Source organism: Malus sylvestris, chromosome 2 (genome assembly GCF_916048215.2).
Source record: "Malus sylvestris chromosome 2, drMalSylv7.2, whole genome shotgun sequence".
Classification (NCBI taxonomy): domain Eukaryota; kingdom Viridiplantae; phylum Streptophyta; class Magnoliopsida; order Rosales; family Rosaceae; genus Malus; species Malus sylvestris.
This window is the reverse complement of record NC_062261.1, coordinates 29,792,999-29,806,944: the sequence shown is the minus strand read 5'-3', so window position 1 is coordinate 29,806,944 and position 13,946 is coordinate 29,792,999. Positions and strand designations below refer to the sequence as shown.

General features: G+C 39.0%; 2 protein-coding genes and 2 pseudogenes across 2 annotated transcripts in view; 1 reads left to right on the top strand and 3 right to left on the bottom strand.

Annotated features, from left to right (window-relative positions):
- The window catches only part of LOC126585341 (rust resistance kinase Lr10-like), a 64,411-nt pseudogene extending 52,050 nt beyond the window's left edge, over positions 1-12,361 (bottom strand).
- Positions 1-12,495, bottom strand: part of LOC126585426 (rust resistance kinase Lr10-like) — a 55,689-nt gene extending 43,194 nt beyond the window's left edge. Inside the window, exon 1 of the mRNA XM_050249858.1 lies at positions 12,358-12,495. The gene's annotated coding sequence lies outside the window, so the exon portion shown is untranslated. The remainder of the gene's footprint in view (positions 1-12,357) is intronic.
- Positions 1-13,946, top strand: part of LOC126585330 (rust resistance kinase Lr10-like) — a 58,026-nt pseudogene that overhangs the window by 38,727 nt on the left and 5,353 nt on the right.
- The window catches only part of LOC126585224 (LEAF RUST 10 DISEASE-RESISTANCE LOCUS RECEPTOR-LIKE PROTEIN KINASE-like 2.1), a 142,409-nt gene continuing 139,394 nt past the window's right edge, over positions 10,932-13,946 (bottom strand). Inside the window, exon 6 of the mRNA XM_050249645.1 lies at positions 10,932-11,087. The gene's annotated coding sequence lies outside the window, so the exon portion shown is untranslated. The remainder of the gene's footprint in view (positions 11,088-13,946) is intronic.

Below are 13,946 nucleotides of genomic sequence, written 5' to 3'. Positions count from 1 at the left end.
ATATCATCTTGAATATGTCCTGTTAACTCATCCATTACCAACGCAAAAAGGTAAGGACTTAAGGATGAGCCTTGATGTAATCCTACAGTTATGGGAAAGCTTTCAGTTTGTCCTTCATGAGTTCTTACGGCAGTCTTTGCTCCTTCATACATATCCTTTATAGCTTGGATATATGCTACTCGTACTCCTTTCTTCTCTAAAATCCTCCAAAGAATGTCTCTTGGGACCCTATCGTACGCTTTCTCCAAATCTATAAAGACCATGTGTAAATCCTTTTTCCCATCTCTATATCTTTCCATCAATCTTCGTAAGAGATAGATTGCCTCCATGGTTGAGCGCCCTGGCATGAACCCGAATTGGTTGTCCGAAACCCGTGTCTCTTGCCTCAATCTATGCTCAATGACTCTCTCCCAGAGCTTCATTGTATGACTCATTAGCTTAATACCCCTATAGTTCATGCAATTTTGTACGTCGCCCTTATTCTTGTAGATAGGCACTAAAGTGCTCGTTCGCCACTCATTTGGCATCTTCTTCGTTTTCAAAATCCTATTGAAAAGGTCAGTGAGCCATGTTATACCTGTCTCTCCCAAAACTTTCCACACTTCGATTGGTATCTCGTCTGGGCCTATTGCTTTTCTTTGCTTCATCTTCTTCAAAGCTACAACCACTTCTTCCTTCCGGATTCGACGATAAAAAGAGTAGTTTCTACACTCTTCTGAGTTACTCAACTCCCCTAAAGAAGCACTCATTTCATGTCCTTCATTGAAAAGATTATGAAAATAACCTCTCCATCTGTCTTTAACCGCATTCTCTGTAGCAAGAACTTTTCCATCCTCATCCTTGATGCACCTCACTTGGTTTAGGTCCCTTGTCTTCTTTTCCCTTGCTCTAGCTAGTTTATAGATATCCAACTCTCCTTCTTTGGTATCTAGTCGTTTATACATATCGTCGTAAGCCGCTAACTTAGCTTCTCTCACAGCTTTCTTCGCCTCTTGCTTCGCTTTTCTATACCTTTCACCATTTTCATCAGTCCTATCCTTGTATAAGGCTTTACAACATTCCTTCTTAGCCTTCACCTTTGTTTGTACCTCCTCATTCCACCACCAAGATTCCTTTTGGTGTGGGGCAAAGCCCTTGGACTCTCCTAATACCTCTTTTGCTACTTTTCGGATACAACTAGCCATGGAATCCCACATTTGGCTAGCTTCCCCCTCTCTATCCCACACACTGGGTGATTACTTTCTCTTTGAAAATGGCTTGTTTTTCTTCTTTTAGATTCCACCATCTAGTCCTTGGGCACTTCCAAGTCTTGTTCTTTTGTCTCACTCTTTTGATATGTACATCCATCACCAACAAGCGATGTTGATTAGCCACACTCTCTCCTGGTATAACTTTGCAATCCTTACAAGTTATACGATCCCCTTTCCTCATTAGAAGAAAATCTATTTGTGTTTTTGACGACCCACTCTTGTAGGTGATCACATGTTCTTCTCTCTTCTTAAAGAAGGTGTTGGCTAAGAAGAGATCAAATGCCATTGCAAAATCCAAGATAGCTTCCCCATCATCGTTTCTCTCCCCAAAACCATGGCCACCATGAAAACCTCCATAGTTGCCTGTCTCCTTATAAAAAATTATTTGTTTTCTTATTTGGTCTTTTGCCAGGGGATTGAGTTGCTTTTATGACGGAGACATTTCAGAAGATGATGAGACTTTCCATGTAAGATAGAGATGATACAAAACTATAAATGGATGTCTTATTATCTAATTAGGTTCAGTTTGTATTTAATACATATAATTGTATTGGTAGGTTAGGAGTACTTTCTCTGCATGCTTAGGGTAAATTGTTTGCCTATTTTGGGAGCAGCTATTCCAAGGTTGATTGATAGGGTGAATATTGAATCTGTCGACATTAAAGGGACTTGGTTAGTATGGCAAAAGTTCTGTTACTTTATTTTCACGGAACTAAGAGAATAATTTTATTTTTGTATCAAAGATTCATTCATGATCACATATTTATGTGTGCAGGGTCTTTGATTGGTGGTGACCCAGAGCAACAATTTGCAGTGTGCTGTGAATGTATGCAGATGTGCTTCAACGTTGAGGTCAATTAATTTCTAAACTCATGATTACATTGACTAGCCTAATATCTAGGTATAATGCGAAAGAGTGTAGCCTTAACCACACATGTGCATAATGTTGTTTTTACTAATTGCAGCAACTGCTGACACTTTCAACGTTTAGGATTATTTGGTTGTTTTTGTACAATCAAAAGTTGGTCATGAAACATGAGTGATACGTTTCTATACAAGTTTCGGTGGGGCACCCCTAGAAAACAAATTTTCTGTTTGTGTAGCAATGTAGTTGAAGGCTACCATATTTTCTGTTTATGTTGAGCAAAACTATGATCAACATCAGCTATATCCATAGAAAACAAATCATCCATCGTGTCCTTATTTGTTATGCTACTTTTTTTACCACCTCATAGAAAACAAATTGATCGCTTTCACTTTTGGAAGCAACTAAACTCTTTTACCAAATCAAAATCTCTTTTTTCAAGTTTTAATATTTCACTTTAGTTTTTTTTTTTTTTTGCCTTTTTGAATGGGTAGTATTGTTATTTTGGAGACATGCTACATGAATGCATTTATACATTGTTGTACTAACAAAATATAAATTTTCAATTTCATATCGAAATGAGTATATTTCCAATCCAAAGTCTGGGTCCATTTGAAGCTAGCAAAAAATTTAGATTTTGTGTTAGCAAAATGCGGAGACAAAAACTTTTCAAATCTGATATTCAGCTTTCTCATTTGCACTGCATAATGATCATAAATGTTGATGATATTGCATCTCTGTTTTTTTTTTTTTTTTATCACACCACGATTATGCATATTGTTTATTTCAAGCATGTTATTGTGATAGCTAAATGATTCATATTGCATAACATACTTAAAAAATTATAGCTTTAATCTCTCTTCCTCCCTCTCACTATTGCAGTAACTCCCGTTGTATTCCGATTTCTTTTGTTGCTGCCGGTCTGCAAGTAAATCTTCACTTTCCATATAAAGTTTGCATTTTTCTATTCACGACACAATGTTTTCTTTCAAGTTGGTGAGGGAGTGCATTTTCCACTGAACTTTCTGTTGAACTCTCACTGAGTTCCGATTTTGATCACAATATTCTTTGAATTTTCTCCTGTCTGATAGGATCCTGTGGGATAACTGAATTGGTTGATAAGTAAGCATTGTATTAGTGCTGACTAGGACAGATATGTGTGGTTAAAAAGGATAAGGTTGTTAGTAGTAAGCTTACGAAGGAAGCTAACTAGCTACTATATTAGGAAGGATTGTAAACGGAAGGGTTGTTGTTGTAATTGTTGTTAATTGTAATAGAAAACTACTTGTACTGCTACATAGAAGTCAAGATGCAGAGTTAGGGTTCTATCATTGGTATCACCGCCAGTGCATTCGATCCGGCTTGATCCTTCTTCGTGTATGACTCGGCTCGGTTCCAGACGCACCATGGAAACGAGAGTATCTCAGCTTGAGTCCCTATTTGCTGATTTCCAGAAGGAGTTCAAAGATTCCAGGCAGGAATTTCAAGAATCAAGCACAGAATTTCGAACTGCCCATGAGCTGATTTTGCAGCAATTGCAGGTGTTATCGACGAGAGGTAGTGGGTTGATGGGCGAATCGTCGGAAGGGACACATTCTGATCACAATTTACCGCCGGGAGTGAATCCTCAGTTTGTCCGTCAGGAATCGATTCCGTCGCATCGACAACCATTTATCAAGATCGATTTTCCCAGATTTGGTGACGGTGATGACCCCTTGGGGTGGATCTACAAAGCAGAGCACTATTTTGATTTCTTCGGTGTTGAGGATTTCAAGAAAGTAAAGATGGCATCATTCCATTTGGATGGCGAACCTCTACAATGGTTCCAATGGGCTAATTGTATCCGGACATACCCTCGGTGGGAAGATTTCACACAAGCTCTTTGTCAAGAATTTGGTCCGTCGGAGTTCGACGATTCAGCAGAAAGCTTGGTTAAACTTCGCCAAACGGGATCTCTGCGTGATTACATCTTGGAGTTTCGAAGATTGGCGAATCGTACAAGGGAAGTTACCCCATCTCTCTTGCGATCTTGTTTCATTGGGGGTCTTAAATCGGAGCTGCGTCATGATGTCAAAATCCTGAAGCCCAGAGACGTTCTGGAGGCCACTGCTTATGCTCAACAGCTCGATGCCAAGTTGTCTGAATTAAAGGTCAAGTCTTTTCCTCGTTCATCTGTTAATTCTTCGTTTCGTCCTCCTTTACAGAATGTTGCTGATCCTGTTGTGGGAAATAACAAATTCAAACATGAAAATGTGAGGCGATTGACACCCGACGAGGTCGAATACTGTCGGAAACATGGTCTTTGCTTCCATTGTAAGGAAAAATTTGTTCGCGGCCACACTTGTGAGAAGAAACAACTTTTATTGATTGATGTTCAGTATGGTAGTGATAATGAAGCTTCTGACATTGAAAATTTGGAACCTGAGATTACAGCATGTGCCCTTTTTGGTACCCCAGCTCCTAAGTCAATTAAAACCATGAAGGTTCTTGGTAGTATTAGGAATTGTCCGGTGGTAATACTTATCGATTCTGGTAGTTCCCATAACTTCGTGGATTCTGTGTTGGTCAAGAAAATCAATGGACAATTGAATACAGCTCATTCTTTTAGTGTCAAGATTGCGGATGGGGGCCAAGTCAAGACTACAGGTTCTTTAGGGGCTGTTTCACTCAAGATTCAAGACTATCAGTGTACTACTAATTTGTATGCCATGGCCTTGGGAGGTTGTGATGTGGTATTAGGAGTTCAATGGCTTAAGACATTGGGTCCAGTCCTTTGTGATTTTGATAAACTGTACATGAAGTTCAGGAAGGGCAATACCACTTTCTGTCTTTCAAGTCCAGAGGCGCCGAGTGAACATATTCAGGATGTGTCTATCCTTCACATGGAAAAGTTGCTCCACCAAGAATCTACGGTGGGTGCAATTCTCTTTCAAATTCAACAAGAGGACAGGGTGGAACGCAAGACTGTACTGTCCGCTGTTCAATCTCATCAGTTGGACCAACTTCTGCAAGCTCATGAGGTAGTTTTCCGTGCTCCTACTTGTTTGCCTCCTCACAGATCACATGACCACAGAATTCCTTTGATAGAAGGTAGTAAACCACCTAGTATGAGACCTTACAGATATGGTCCTTTACAGAAAACAGAGATTGAAAAGTGTGTCCGCGAATTATTAGATGCTGGTTTTATCAGGGTCAGTAATAGTCCTTATTCTTCTCCAGTTATTTTAGTAAGGAAAAAGGATGACACTTGGAGAATGTGTATGGATTATAGAGGCCTTAATCTCATCACTATTAAGGACAAATTTCCCATTCCGTTAATTGATGAGTTGCTGGATGAGTTGTATGGAGCCCAGTTTTTCTCTAAGCTAGACTTGCGCTCTGGCTACCATCAAATTCGAATGCATCCAGGTGATATTGAGAAGACTGCATTCCGAACTCATGATGGGCATTATGAGTTTTTGGTTATGCCCTTTGGATTAACCAATGCTCCGGCCACATTCCAGTGTCTTATGAATGAAATTTTCAGACCTTATTTGCGGAAATTCATACTCGTATTTTTTGATGACATATTGGTGTATAGCAAGTCTTGGGAGTCTCATTTGGAGCATCTGCGAGTGGTCTTTCAACTTTTGCACAGCCATACCTTGTTTGTCAAGAAAACGAAGTGTGCCTTTGGTCAAACCCAAGTGGAATATCTCGGCCATATAGTGTTTCAGGACGGGGTTGCAGCTGATCCTTCTAAGTTGGAGGCTATTGCTCAGTGGCCTCTTCCCACCTCTGTTAAAGCATTGAGAGGATTTCTTGGATTGACGGGCTACTACAGGAAATTTATTCCTGGGTTCGGCAAGATTATTAGTCCTCTCACAGTACTCACCAAGAAAGACAATTTCAAGTGGTCGGATTCCGCCACGGCAGCATTCAATGAATTGAAGCAGGCTATGTTGTCTCCACAAGTTTTAGCCCTCCCTGATTTTTCCCAACCTTTCGTTATCGAAAGTGATGCATCCGGCTTTGGAATTGGAGTTGTCCTCCAGCAAGGTGGCAAACCTATTGCCTTTACTAGTAAGGCACTCAGTGTACGGAACCAACACTTGTCTGCTTATGAACGGGAAATGATGGCTATCATACATGCCATTAAAAAATGGCAGTCATACTTGGTCGGGAGACACTTCATCATCAAAACGGATCATCATAGTTTGAAATACTTCCTGCAGAATAGGGCCAATACTCCATTTCAGCAAAAATGGGCGTCTAAATTGCTTGGTTTTGATTACGAGATTCAATATAAGAAAGGCTGTGATAATCAGGAAGCAGATGCACTTTCTAGAATTTCTATTGATGATGTTTCTTCACATTCTAGTATGGAATTGGCTGCGATTTCATATCCGTATCTCAGTTGGTTAGATGATTTGAGACGACACACTGAACAAGATGCTTGGATACTGGACAAGATGCAGGAAATCCTACATCCTTCAGACTCTGCACCACTGCATTCCTTGAAGTTTTCTGTTGAGAACGGGTTTCTATGATACAAAGGGTGAATTGTTTTGAGCCCTACGAGTTCCTGGCGCCAGCAAGTCTTCGACGAACATCACAGCAGTCCTGTTGGTGGTCATGCTGGTTTTTTGAAGACATATAAGAGGCTTTCTCGGTCTTTTTATTGGGTTGGCATGAAAAAAGACATTAAAGACAGGGTTGCCAACTGTCAGATATGCCAACAAAACAAGTACGAAACATTAGCTCCTGCAGGTTTACTGCAACCCTTACCTGTTCCTTCACGGGTCTGGACTGACATATCCATGGATTTTATCATTGATCTACCTCCATGTCGAGGAAAAACTGTCATTTGGGTAGTTGTGGATCGCTTATCCAAGTATGCCCATTTTTTACCTCTATCTCATCCTTATACTGCACCTTCGGTGGCCTCTTTATTTGTGGAGCATATTTTTAAGCTTCACGGCATGCCTGCGTCTATTATCTGTGATAGAGATCCGGTTTTTATGAGCAAGTTTTGGAAAGCATTTTTTTCATTGCAAGGATCCTCCCTGTGTTTCAGCTCCGGTTATCACCCTCAAACTGATGGCCAAACGGAGGTGGTCAACCGGTGTTTGGAAACTTACTTGCGGTGTTTTTGTAGTCTTCAGCCCAAAAAATGGACCTTTTGGCTACCGTGGGCAGAGTGGAGCTTTAATACAGCCTATCACTCTGCTACTAAACTCTGCCCTTATAAAGTGGTGTATGGTCAGCCTCCGCCTGAGATTCCAGTGTATGAAGCTGGTACTACTAAGTTGGAAATGGTGGATCGAGGTTTGTTGGAAAGAAACCGCATTTTATCTCTCTTGAAGACCAATTTAGCAGCTGCACAAACTCGAATGACAGTACAGGCTAATAAGCATCGAACTGAACGGGTTTTTGAGGTCGGTGACTTAGTCTATCTGAGGTTGGTACCTTATCAGCATCTGTCCTTGGCTTCTCACCCATTTCACAAGTTGCAGCCTCGGTTTTATGGTCCTTTTGAAGTGTTAGCATGCGTGGGTTCTGTTGCTTATCGGTTGAAACTTCCCGCCAACTCTAAGCTTCATCCAGTGTTCCATGTTTCTTGTCTTAAGAAACATATGGGGGCTGCTATTCAACCTACGCTTCAACTACCTGTGTTAACTGATGATGGTATTTTACAAGATGTTCCTGTGGCTATCTTGGACAGAAGGATGGTGAAGAAGGGTAACACTGCAGTTACGGAAGTGTTGGTACATTGGCAGAATCATACTCCAGAGGAAGCTACATGGGAGACTTATTCAGACTTAAAGCTGCGTTTTCCAGGAGTTGTTCAGCTTTAATACATTGTCTTTGGCGATTTTTCTGTTTTTTTTTTTTTTTAAAAAGTCTTGTATACAAGCCTTGTTTTGAGGGGGGGTATTGATAGGATCCTGTGGGATAACTGAATTGGTTGATAAGTAAGCATTGTATTAGTGCTGACTAGGACAGATATGTGTGGTTAACAAGGATAAGGTTGTTAGTAGTAAGCTTACGGAGGAAGCTAACTAGCTACTATATTAGGAAGGATTGTAAACGGAAGGGTTGTTGTTGTAATTGTTGTTAATTGTAATAGAAAACTACTTGTACTGATACATAGAAGTCAAGATGCAGAGTTAGGGTTCTATCACTGTCCTATGTCGTATTCCACTTATTTCAACTTCCAATTTCTCCACATTAAATGTTCATGGTTTAAGGGCATTGTTCTAATATTATATTATTTTATTTATTTTAACAAAATTGCAGACAGTACTTCCGAAATAAGAGAAAAAATGTGTGATTGTCTGCAAAGCACTTACCAAAGACAGAAATATAATATGTATGTATATCTTTTGTATGTTTACATTTTAAATTTTCCAGATTGGGTAATGAATATGATTGAATTTATTCCAGCAGCTTCTATCATGCAAATATATTGATGAACTTGACGTTTATCCCATTAACCTTCTCTGCAATGCATAACATGTTTTTGGTTTTCTAGCTACTGAGTATGGAACACCAAAGAACCCACTTAATCAGGTAACTCCACATATTTTGGGAGATATTTCTTTAAAATTTATTTTTGGTTAGTTGTATATTTCAATTTTGCCTCTCTTGAGGCAAAAATGAGATTATCGACTCTTGCTAAATAACCGTGTTTCGATTTGTTTTGATTTTATGTGTTCCTTGGATAAACAGCTACATATCAACATTAACAGCATCAACAGTGTGTTGCCAATTCAATTTGCAAGGAAGTGTTTGAAAATGCTCAAGGAGAGTTCAGAAATTTCGTTTGGATTTTATACTTTGGAAAATGTTCTACGTTCTATTCCTGTGCATATTTGATTTTTATGAGGTCAAATAGGTTCTGTATTAGTTGTGTGTGTTGATGTGGGGGTGTTGGGTTGTTTGAGTTGATCCTAGCTGATTTTGATATTATTGATTCGTCAGTGTAGTTCAGTTGATTGAATTCGATTTTGAAGCTTGGGAAGAGAATTGGGTCTCAAAGTTTGATTTTCATGTGTTTGGTTTTTGGTTTAGTCAATTCTTTGCTGAAAGGTTGTATTCCATTGAGCTACGATTTTTTGTACGTTGGCTTTATCGATTTAATCTTTTGGTACATGAACATCTTTCTAATGTTTTTGTTGATGCACAAAATCAGTGAGGGTTTTGGTACAACATAAAATATTAAGTCTGTGACCTTCGCTAGATTGTTCCTGTTATTAGTGTGGATAAGTATGTAAATGGATAGAGACATGAAAGTAAACACAAGATGTAGGTGGTTCACTCAGATTGGCTATGTCTACAGAGTAGAGGAGTTCTCATTAATTGTGAAGGGTTTACACAAGTACATAGGTTCAAGCTCTCCTTTAGTGAGTATTAGTGAATGATTTAGTACAAATGACATTAGAAAATATTGTGGGAGAATGATCTCTTTTTATAGAAGAGAGTTTATATCTTTGTTTTGACATTGACACGTGTCATGTTGTGATTGGCTTCTGATGTTGACACGTGTTGCGCTATGATTGGCTTCTAATGTCTGCAGTGTCGTGTTATTATTGGCCTCCTGGTTGGAGGGAAACTCTTTTGGGTCCTTGACGGTATAACGTTGACCGGTGCTCGGTAGTTTCGGGATTGGTCAAGTATGGTACAAACAGATTTCAATGTAAATATTATTAACCTTCTATCACAGTGAGCAATCTTTTATATCTTTCTTACAATTCTTTATCCCGCAACAACGAGCGGGTTAGTAATTTCTAGTATTGTCGAAATGTATGGGTAGTCAAAAGTAATTTTATTAGTTTGGACGCTAGATGCACAAAGGTGAAAATGTCTAAGTACTATTTATGCAATTTTCTCTTTTCCATAAACCTCTCGGCTAATGGAGAGATTTTCTCACACAACATTCACCACATGTCAGTCACCCATTGGATGGTTAGAGTACTTTCTGAACACATGGTGAGATATTATTTGACAGTGACGCCATATGGACTAAACACCGGTTTCATAGTCTCTCCAGCTAATGACGCCACTTGTATGATCACTTGTGGGTAGACATAGTGGAGCAGCAAGCAACTTATATTGAATGGGTGCAGTGACAAGGTGACGATGCCCTGACCTATAAAATAATGTCATGTGTTTAAAATTTACACCTCAGTTTTATTGAACCAAAACCTTAGGGTGCCGGTGCCTTGACCAACTTGCCTAATTTTCTCGTACATATTGATATTGGATTGGGCATATGCATATCCATCCAGATACTGATAGTTTGTTCATCTCAAAACCAAATCCATGAGCATTAGTATGACCTCAAAAGTGCAGAAAACTCTCATTTCTTCCTTTGACTTAATCTTACTCGTCATTTCCAAAGTGCATGGAGAAACCCAAAATACCTGCAAAGAATTCGAGTGTGGGGATTAAGGCCCAACTCTAGATCCTTGTTCTCTAGTGAATGTTTTTGTGCAACGGAAAGATTTGTACGTGAAAATAAAAGTGATTTATCCTAAAAACTCAAAGACCAGGAAAATAAATTCCTGATTCGGGTGTCTTAATCAATGTTTAAGACCCTGGAAATATTTACTCCAGGTTTAATATGCAGGTTCATCCCTGGAATCATTAGTTGTATTACTACTTGTTGCAGCATATCAAGTATATTGCTCCGATATAAAAGAAAAAGAGAGTGAATTGATTAAAAATTGAAAGATTTTTGGATGATTACAAGGCTCTCAAACACAAATCAGCTCATAGACAAGTTAGGCCTAGGAGCTATGTAATTTCTGGGAACAAAAATTAGAAAATATTGTCTTCATGAAATATGTTATTTATCCCTGGAATCATGAAAATATGTTGTACTAAACATCATATTTAACATCACTCAATGGGGGTATTAACGTTCAATGTACATGCGAACAGTACTACTACAAAACCAGAAACATTGCATTGAGATTCAAACTGACAGAGTCCATGCTAGTTGCGTGTCTTCACCTACCCGTCAAAGAAGATGTTAACTCCACCTTGGAATATGTTGGAATCGGATTATCATTAGGAGCACTTACGGGAATCTCTTGTGGATACAGAAGAGGCTCCGGAGGCATTCGAAGTAATTCAACATCTCCTTCGAGCATCTGTAGGACTTCCTTCATTGAAGGTCGATCGCTTGGCTTCAATTGAATACACCACAAGGCGGTTATAATCATTTTTTTTGTTAATAGTTTCTCCTCCTCTACAACTTCTCCCACCTCGAAGTCCTTTCCTTCATTATATTGATTGTAAACCCATGAAGGGAAGTAAAGTTGGCTTGAATGCTCTGCCAATGCATTCAAATTCTTCCTTCGGCTTGCCATTTCCATCAACAACATTCCAAAACTATAAACATCCGCTTTAAATGAAACACCGCCAATATTCTTGTAGAATAGCTCAGGAGCCATGTATCCCATTGTACCCCTTGCTGCTGTTAGAGACACAATACTATTATCCACCGCGTACAATTTTGCAAGCCCAAAGTCAGAAATCTTCGGTATGAAATTCTCATCAAGAAGAATGTTGTGAGGCTTGATGTCAAAATGTAATATTTGCATGTGACAATCTTCATGTAGATATTTGATCCCTCAAGCCACTCCAAGAGAAATCTCGTACGTTGTCTTGCAACTTAATGGGATACTTCCATCTTTGCAATAAATGTATTTATCAAGAGATCCGTTGAGCATGAAATCATATACCAAAGCATGCTTCGATCCCTCAACACAATAACCAACAAGCTGAACCACATTAACATGGTGAATCCTCCCAATAGTATTTACCTCGCTGATGAAATCTTGTCCATCGCCTTTGGGCTTATCCAACATCTTAATTGCCCCAAAACGTCCACTCCGTAACCTTGCTTTGAATACTGATCCATACCCTCCTTCACCAAGTTTTTCTTTAAATTTGTTAGACATCTTCTTGATGTTCGAGTATGAATACCTTATTGGCACTAAATTCTTTTCACCATGCAAAAATTCTTCTATGGAGTTGTACATTGACAAATGTCTTCTTTTCCATGTATAGATCAAAAATGCAGTCACGAATGGTGCCCCAAATAGAAATTTTGCCCCGACAAATAGTCCTGAACATTGGAGTAAATCACAAAAAACATCATGAGAAAAGAAATTGACTTGTTGCCTTGCATCAAAGTATATGCTCAATATTATGCTCAATATTGGATATCATATATATCAGCAAAGCTCTTACCGAAACAAGAGAGTACGAGCCATAGAAGATCTGCGTTTAGAACAGAACGAAGAGTAAATCAAACTTGACTAAAGCTTGGACTTTGTAAAGTGAATATTGTGAAGAACATTAAATACCCAAGAAATACAACAAGATATATTAACAAAATCAAAGAAAAATAACTAGCTAGTTTTCGAAGTGCAAAGCATTAGTATAGATAAAAATTTCTGTTAAGCCATCATAGACATAGCCCCTAATCAATTATGGGAGCTATTTTGGTTTCCAATTTCTGATAAGCCATCATTCAAAAATTTCTGATGAGCCATCATACATATACCCTGGAGGTAGTTACAAACATATCGCTCCTACGCACACCTGGATTAACATTGAAATTTGTTGCAGTTTTTCATATCCATAGAGGATGCCCTATATTATTTGTTAGGTACATGTTTATGTGATTGATTAAATACCACTCTTGTAAGGTGTAACAAAAATATAGTGTAATTAAAGAAAGTCTGTGGCTCTTAGTACCAGTTTGGTACAGCTGAAATTTAAAAAAAAAATGCAGGTATAAAAGTTGGGGTCTTTTTAGTGTTTGGTAAACACTCTAAAACCTGCTTTTTTAAATTGAGGGAGAAAAAAAGACTAAAAGCTCAAGCAGCAAAACATAGCTTTGAAAATCTAGCCCTTTTCCAAAACATGCAGAGCAACAGTGCATGTATAATGAAACTTTCCTACACCCTCGTTAGTTTTACAAAATGAGTCATTGTCCCTGTAACAAACTGGAAGGATCTCTTTCCTACTCCCCGCATCAGACCCCTAGGACCGCCGCCGTCCCTCCCACTCCCACTCCCGCTCAACACCGACCACCACCACTGCACCACCGATTATCCCTCTCCTCCTTCTAGATCCTACACACGATCAAATGCGATGATTAAACAGTAATTAAATTTAGAAAACAACCCAGAAATTAATTTAATTGACAGAAATGCTTAGGGTGAGAAAAGGACCATGATTTCTTCATGAGCAGGATTGATGATTCTCATAGGCAAGGACTTCACCAAATTAACACCCAAGAAATTAATAAGATGCCAAACAATCTTATCTGCACCACAAAGAAATTTACCAAATTCAACAACAAAACCCTAAGTTAAAACCCAATAAACAAACCTTTTATTGATTTAGTTTTATACCTCAACAACCTTGTCCATCCTGACAAGGGAGAAGCCGTATCTGAAGAGCATGAAGAGTGAATTGGAAAGCAAAACAATCTTATCAGCAAAGGGAAGCTTTGATTTGAAGCGCAGAAGAGGAGGAGGAGGGGCTTTTGACGGCGAAGTTGAGGAGCTTGGTGTAGTTCAAAAGCGTGCAAGTTCCTGGGGTGGAGAATGGAGGCGCCGGCCTCGAAGGTGTGGGTGGAGATGTTGACGGTGGCCATGCCACCACTGACGACGGTGTTGCTCTCGAAGATCCAGTGAAGTTGAGATGAGGGAGGAATAGCGGCGGAGAAAATGAGGAAGAGGAAAGAGAGTGAAAGCGGGAGAGATTATAAATAAATAAAATAAATAAATAAATAATTTAATATTAGTCCAAATTTTTTTGTGATCCTG